General features: G+C 42.7%; 1 protein-coding gene across 7 annotated transcripts in view; it reads right to left on the reverse strand.

Annotated features, from left to right (window-relative positions):
• LOC102981650 (zinc finger protein 773-like) overlaps positions 1 to 6,889 on the reverse strand; it is a 34,560-nt gene extending 27,671 nt beyond the window's left edge. For 6 of the 7 annotated variants that reach the window (XR_003676544.2, XR_003676546.2, XR_003676545.2 and 3 more), the window contains exons 1-2: positions 4,704 to 4,940; positions 2,085 to 2,258 (exon numbers count right to left, since the gene is read on the reverse strand). The gene's annotated coding sequence lies outside the window, so the exon portion shown is untranslated. Of the gene's footprint in view, positions 1 to 2,084; positions 2,259 to 4,703; positions 4,941 to 6,807 lie in introns of those variants that run through there. The other variant, XR_008615444.1, reaches the window with a different exon arrangement.
• Positions 6,890 to 7,799: the final 910 nt, after the last annotated feature.

Here is a 7,799-nt window from a genome sequence, read left to right on the forward strand (position 1 = left end):
CAACCCTCAGAATGGGAGAAAATACTTGCAAACGAATCAACGGACAAAGGATTAATCTCCAAAATATATAAACAGCTCATGCAGCTCAATATTAAAAAAACATACAACCCAATCCAAAATGGGCAGAAGACCTAATTAGACATTTCTCCAAAGACATACAGATGGCCAAGAAGCACATGAAAAGCCGCTCAACATCACTAATTATTAGAGAAATGCAAATCAAAACTACAATGAGGTATCACCTCACGACAGTTAGAATGGGCATCATCAGAAAATCTACAAACAACAAATGCTAGAGAGGGTGTGGAGAAAAGGGAACTGTCTTTCACTGTTGGTGGGAATGTAAATTGATACCGCTATATGACGAACAGTATGGAGGTTCCTTAAAAAACGAAAAATAGGGCTTCCCTGGTGGCGCAGTGGTTGAGGGTCCGCCTGCCAATGCAGGGGACACGGGTTCATGCCCCGGTCCGGGAAGGTCCCACATGCCGCGGAGCAGCTGGGCCCGTGAGCCATGGTTGCTGAGCCTGCGCGTCCGGAGCCTGTGCTCCACAATGGGTGAGGCCACAACAGTGAGAGGCCCGTGTAATGCAAAAAAAAAAAAAAAGGAAAATAGAATTACCATATGACTCAGCAATCCACTACTGGGCATATACCCAGAGAAAATTGTAATTCAAAAAGACACATGCAGGGACTTCCCTGGTGGCACAGTGGTTAACAATCTGCCTGCCAATGCAGGGGACAAGGGTTCGAGCCTGCGTCTGGGAAGATTCCACATGCTGCGGAGCAACTAAGCCCGTGCACCACAACTACTAAGCCTGCACTGTAGAGCCCACAAGCCACAAGCCCACAAGCCCAGTGCACCACAACTACTGAGCCCAAGAGCCACAACTACTGAAGCCCACATGCCTAACGCCCATGCTCTGCAACAAGCAACTGCAATGAGAAGCCCACGCTTGCCGCAACCAGAGAAAGCCACGCACAGCAACGAAGACCTAACATAGCCATACATACATACATAAATAAATGACGTATGCACCCCAATGTTCACTGCAGCACTATTTACAAGAGCCAGGTCATGGAAACAAGCTAAATGCCCATCGACAGATGACTGGATAAAGATGTGGTACTTATATACAATGGAATATTACTCAGCCATAAAAAGGAACGAAATTGGGTCATTTGTAGAGACGTGGATGGATCTATAGACTGTCATACAGAGTGAGGTAAGTCAGAAAGAGAAAAACAAATATTGTATGTTAACACATATATGTGGAACCTAGAAAAATAGTACAGATGAACCGGTCTGCGGGGCAGAAATAGACACACAGATGTAGAGAACAAACGTATGGACACCAAGGGGGGAAAAGTGGTGCGGGGTTGTTGCTGGTGGGATGAATTGGGAGATTGGGATTGACATATAAACACTAATACGTATAAAATAGATAACTAATAAGAACTTACTGTATAAAAACTAAATAAAATAAAATTCAAAAATTCAAAAAAAAAAGACACATGCACCCCAATGTTCACTGCAGCACTATTTACAATAGCCAGGACATGGATCCAACCTAAATGCCCATCAACAGATGAATGGATAGAGAAGATGTGGTACAGACATACAATACAATATTACTCAGCCATAGAAAGGAATGAAATTGGGTCACTTGTAGAGACGAGGATGGACCTAGAGACTGTCCTACAGAGTGAAGTAAGTCAGAAAGAGAAAAAGAAATACAGTATATTAATGCATATATGTGGAATCTAGAAAAATGGTACAGATGAATTGGTTTGCAAGGCAGAAATAGACACACAGATGTAGAGAACAAACGTATGGACACCAAGGGGGGATGTTGCGGGTCGGGGGGGGATGAATTGGGAGATTGGGACTGACATATACACACTAGTATGTATAAAATAAATAATAAGAACCTGCTGTATATATAAAAAAAATAAAACTCAAGAAAATTATTATAACATTATATAACAGAATTCAAGAATACATATTTTTAATTTTTATCCATGTTATTTATATATCCTTTTTCTTTCATAAATATTCAGACAGATTATCTGTAATTTCCTACCTGCTTTTTTCTCCTGCAGTAGAGAAGGGAAACACCATTTGTTGACTTCACACTGAAAATGAATCTCAGAATTCCCTGGTGGTTCAGTGGTTAAAACTTGGAGCTTTCACTGCCATGGGTTCAATTTCGATCCCTGGTCTGGGAACTAAGATCCTGCTAGCTGCACAGTGTGCCCTAAAAAAAAAAAAAGAGAGAGACAGAGAGTTACAAGAAAATGGCACCAGAAAATTAATCTGTGATAAAGGGGTTGTTGCTGGCATCAGGGTAAAAGTGCTTGGCCTCCAGCAGTTTGAGATAAGTGGCTGTCAAAGATGACTCCTTAAACTTAAGACAAAGGAAACAACCTATGAGACCTGACCTCTATTCCACCCTCATTATAAAAACATGGAAATTTCTTCGGTTCTAAACATCTTGATAAGGATTCCCAGCATTATAACTTTTTACCCTTACAAGGATTCATTTTGTCCCCCTTAAAACAAGTATTTTAACAAGATGTCTTAATCATTTTCTCTTCCAATATCACCAGAGGACGATGACGTAACAGTAAAATAAATACTACTAGCAGAGTACAATCACTGCAAAAGCAGAAACCCTCTAAGTGGCTGTATACTGTAAAACTGTAAGTTTACCTAATGCATGATGAGTGTGTATAAAAATACAACTACGGCATCACTAATCATTAGAGAAATGCAAATCAAAACTACAATAAGGTATCACCTCACACCAGTCAGAATGGCCATCATCAAAAAATCTACGAACAATAGATGGTAGAGAGAATGTGAAGAAAAGGGAACCGTCTTGCACTGTTGGTGGGAATGTAAATTGATACAGCCACTATGGAGAACGGTATGGAGGTTCTTTAAAAAACTAAAAATAGAACTAACATACGACCCAGCAATCCCACTACTGGGCATATACCCTGAGAAAACCATAATTCAAAAAGAGTCATATACCACAATGTTCACTGCCGTGCTATTTACAACAGCCAGGACATGGAAGTAACCTAAGTGTCCATCGACAGATGACTGGATAAAGAAGATGTGGCACATATATACAATGGAATATTACTCAGCCATAAAAAGAAACGAAATTGAGTTATTTGTAGCGAGGTGGATGGACCTAGAGTCTGTCATACACAGTGAAGTCAGAAAGAGAAAAACAAATACCATATGCTAACACATATATATGGAATCTAAAAAAAAAAAGTTACGAAGAACCTAGGGGCAGGACAGGAATAAAGACGCAGATGTAGAAAATGGACTTGACACGGGGAGGGGGAAGGGTAAGCTGGGACGAAGTGAGAGAGTGGCACTAACATATATACACTACCAAATGTAAAATAGATAGCTAGTGGGAAGCAGCCACATAGCACAGGGAGATCAGCTTGGTGCTTTGTGACCACCTAGAGGGATGGGATAGGGAGGGTGGGAGGGAGACGCCAAGAGGGAGAGGATATGGGGATATATGTATACATATAGCTGATTCACTTTGTTATAAAGCAGAAACTAACACACCATTGTAAAGCAATTATACTTCAATAAAGATGTTAAAAAAATACAACTACGGAATAGATTAAGACTAAGTATAACAATCTCATTCAAAGCACTAAACTAAAATTAGTAACATGGGGCTTCCCTAGTGGCGCAGTGGTTGGGAGTCCGCCTGCCGATGCAGGGGACACGGGTTCGTGCCCCGGTCCGGGAAGATCCCACATGCCGCGGAGCGGCTATGCCCGTAAGCCATGGCCGCTGAGCCTGCGCGTCCGGAGCCTGTGCTCCGCAACGGGAGAGGCCACAACAGTGAGAGGCCCGCGTAACGCAAAAAAAAAAAAATTAGTAACATGGAGCAAAACAAGATCCAAAAGTGGAAATGTCCATTTAAATACAATAATAATTTTAACGTATACGCTAAACAAATGTGTGCTTTATATACCCCAGAAAGCAAGAAGGTATGGCTAGCGTAGCAATGTTTATAATTACAGAAAGGAGACCAAAAAACAAACAAGCAAAAAAAAAACAAAGCAAGCCTTCAACAGCAGAATTTATAAAGACATTTTACTCATATACTGTATTCACACTATTAGAACACTGCAAAAGAAGGAAAATTAACGGATAGCCAGGAAAAAATGGGTAAAGTCACACCATACTGAGCAAGTGAATAAAAACACATCATAATACTTATATGATTCCAGTCATAAAAGAGTTTTAAGATAACTGAGCGAAGGTAAACTACAGTCGTCGAATATTTTCCACACAGCTGAAACTATTAGGAAAAGCAAAGAAATGTTTACTTGAAACATCAGACAATACCTTAACTTTTAGGGGATGGGGATAACTGTTATGGAAGGAACCCACAGGCGGCTTCTGGGGTCCTACTTATATCTCATTTCTTGACTTGAGCAAAGAACGGGTATTAGTAAGAGCTGCTTATTCAACTGAACATGGAAGTTCTCTGCAATTTTTTTTTCCCCCACGCACGTCATATTTCAATATTCGGAAAACCAAGGTTTTGGGAAACAAATGAACATAAACATAGGACGCTCGTAAGAGAACATTGATAAGAACGAAAATACTGCAGAATGAGAAGAGTTGTCTGAGGGCCCGAGGGCGCAGCATTTACCTGAATCGCACCCATCGGCGTGGCCGTCCCAGTGGAGTCTGTGGGCAATGGTGGGCCCCGGGCACGGAGGCCCCTCCCGGCCCCGAGACAGAGTCAGGCCGGATGGCGCCCACGCGGAGCCTCAGCCTTTCCTCAGAGCAGCGGACACAGCGCCCTCCTGGCTCCCTTTACCTGGTGCCGACCCAATGTACCGGAGCGCTCACCAGCTAACCGGTCCGAGTTTAAAAATGTCGCCCGCGGTCGACGCCGGAAGGCCCGCCCAGACACCGCCCCCTAGAACGGAAGTGGATCTCTCCTGAGCCGTCATTGGCTCAGGGACCCTTACGCGCCGCGCTTTGCCTTCAGGGTAATGTGGTTCACAGCGCTCTATGACCTGTCAAGAGGCGATGCTCCCCACCTCTGGGAAAGTTCCTCCTCACCCTGAGGGTAGCTGGGAAGAAGTGTCCCAAGGCTCTGAGTACTGGCGGGGTTCACCCTTCTTAAAGGGGACGCACCCAGATATCCGCAGAACCACGCTTCTTAAAGGGGACGCACCCAGATTTCCGTGGAATGTAGTCTGTGCTGATCAGAGAGGTACTCAGATATAATAGAAATATATTCCAATATATTTATATATACATATATAACTATAATAGAGTTATAGTTCAGATGTTCCCGAAACCTAAAAGAAACAAATGCGCACATGATACCAGATTGTCACTCAGCCACAAAGTGCATCCATCCATAGTTGGGGTCTAATAAACACTGTCTTATTGCTCTTCCAAAGTATGTAGGCTGATGCTTTAGACTCAATTTATGAGTCTCAGTGTGTTAGGTCAGGGTCAAGAGAGCAAAGACTCCAGACAGGGCCATGGTGGGGAAGACAGAGGAGGGATGTGGGGTGGCCAGAAGCAGGTGGACCATGTGCTGTGTCTCTGGTTCCCTCAGAAGAAACGTAGAGCCAGTGACGGTGTCCCATTCAGGGGTGGACACATATTTCTTACTCCACATTTAGATATGTATTCAGTTCTTTTCTAGAATCTAAGATCTACCTATCTCAAAAGAAGAGTGACTTACCGCATGCCATTTTCTCCCTGGACAGTGACTCTATGGTCCCAGTCATAGTTTACTTACAAAGGGGGCATTTGAACCCTGAGATAAAGGATTGGTTTACATGATCCTCTTTCCTTGCTGGGTACAATATAATTTCACCAACAATTGCAGTAACAATGCATGGAGAGTTGGTATCATCTCAGAAAAATATTTGTGAAATTTGGATATTGCTGAAATCCATCATTATTGAATTATTCAAAGTTAGTGGCCAAAATAGCCCTTGGCCGTGTGAACAAGGTTAGGCTCTCAGTGCAGTTTCTAGAGACACTGAAGTCTGAGAAGTGAGGGAATGAAGCAGAGCACGTAGTTACACAGGAAACTTGGCTAGCTTGTGGTTATAGCTTTGTAACATGTGATCTATTATTTATTTATTTAAAATTTTTTTTATTTAAGTACAGCTGGAAGGGCTATGTAAAGAGAGCAGACAGCTTTGCCAAAATGTTGAAAACAAACAGGGCATCTGTAGCATCATATTTACTCCCTCCTTAAGAAACACTCATTAAGTGCCCACCCCATTCCAGGCACTACTTTGGCTGCATCAAGATCAAAAGAGACAAAGACGCCTGCCCTCATGAGTCTGACCTTCTGGTCAAAGGAGATGGACAGTAAGAATTAATGACAACACAGTCAATTACAGCATACATTTATGTCTTTTGAGTGTTAGCCAAAATTTCAGAAATGAAGACCTGATTGAACTAAACAGGCATTTATTTAGGGCTTGTTAGGACGCCCAGGAAATGTAGATGCGAGAAGCACTTGAATTGTTACCTGAACTACAAAATGGAGGAAGCCTATAAAGGCAAAAGATGGAAGGCCACAGTTAGTTCCATAAGTTGTTTGTCAAGAATTATAATTGGAGCTGTCAAGAAGTAAGGGTGCTTATAAAGCAAGGATTGGTTAGGGTCAGAATTGGCTATATAGTTACAAGGGGGAGAATGTTGAAACTGCAAGGTTGTAGTTAGCAGAAGTTTTAAAAATGTCTAGTGTCTGTTATCAAACTGGGTCTGCTCACCTACTTTCTTCTGATTGGTTGCTGGTAAGGTCACAGGGTGATTTTCAGGAATCTTCATCAACTTTCTGGCTCCAACCAGTCTCAGGCCTATGTGCTTGTTGTCATCATGTAGTCACCATCCTCCACCTAGCTGGAGGTCTTGTTTCTGCAAAACAACTCAAGGATATGCATCAGATTGTTATCTATGACCTTTCAGAAGGAACTAGAATTCCTGTGAGTGTTTTATCACTGAACTATTGTTCCAATTGTCATTACTGTTTTTGACTGCTTTTCCTTTCTTTCTGCACTCTCACCTCTAATTAGTAACTACTTGAATCTGCTCTTTGGAACTCAGGGAAGGCTTAGGAAACTAAAGTCTTTCTCTATGTACAGGAAACAAGGGGGACTTCCCTGGTGGCACAGTGGTTAAGACTCTGTGCTCCCAATGCAGGTGGGCCTGAGTTTGATTCCTGGCCAGGGAACTAGATCCCACATGCATGCCTCAATTAAGAGTTCATATGCCACAACTAAGGAGTTCACCCACCACAACTAAGACCTGACACAACCAAATAAATAAATAAATAAATAAATAAATAAATAAAAAGAAACAAGAGGGACAGACTTTTGTACCCAGGAGGGCCCTGCAGGGTCCTGTTCAGTTTCAGAAACAAGGGTACCATGGCTTGCACATCCTGGTTCAGCTGGGCCTCAGAGGTGCCTCTGTAACGTCTCTTCTTGTGCTATTCCTCTTGGTCACCTCTGCATGGACCCAGCGCTCTAGAAGCCCATACAGGTGGGAAAAAGCCAGAGTCCATAACAATGCCATCCCTAAAGGATGCAGGAAGTTCCACTCACCTGGTGTGCACTGCATCTTAAGAGCACGTTGCTAAGCCTTCACTGGCTCAGTCACTGCACCTGCAGACTGAAGTGACTTCTGGGTAATACAGTTCCCAAATGAAGCATGTAGATCTCCAAAATGTGATTCTTTTTCATACTTGAAAACACGGGTACTT

This window comes from Physeter macrocephalus, chromosome 17 (assembly GCF_002837175.3).
Source record: "Physeter macrocephalus isolate SW-GA chromosome 17, ASM283717v5, whole genome shotgun sequence".
Taxonomy (NCBI): Eukaryota; Metazoa; Chordata; class Mammalia; order Artiodactyla; family Physeteridae; genus Physeter; species Physeter macrocephalus.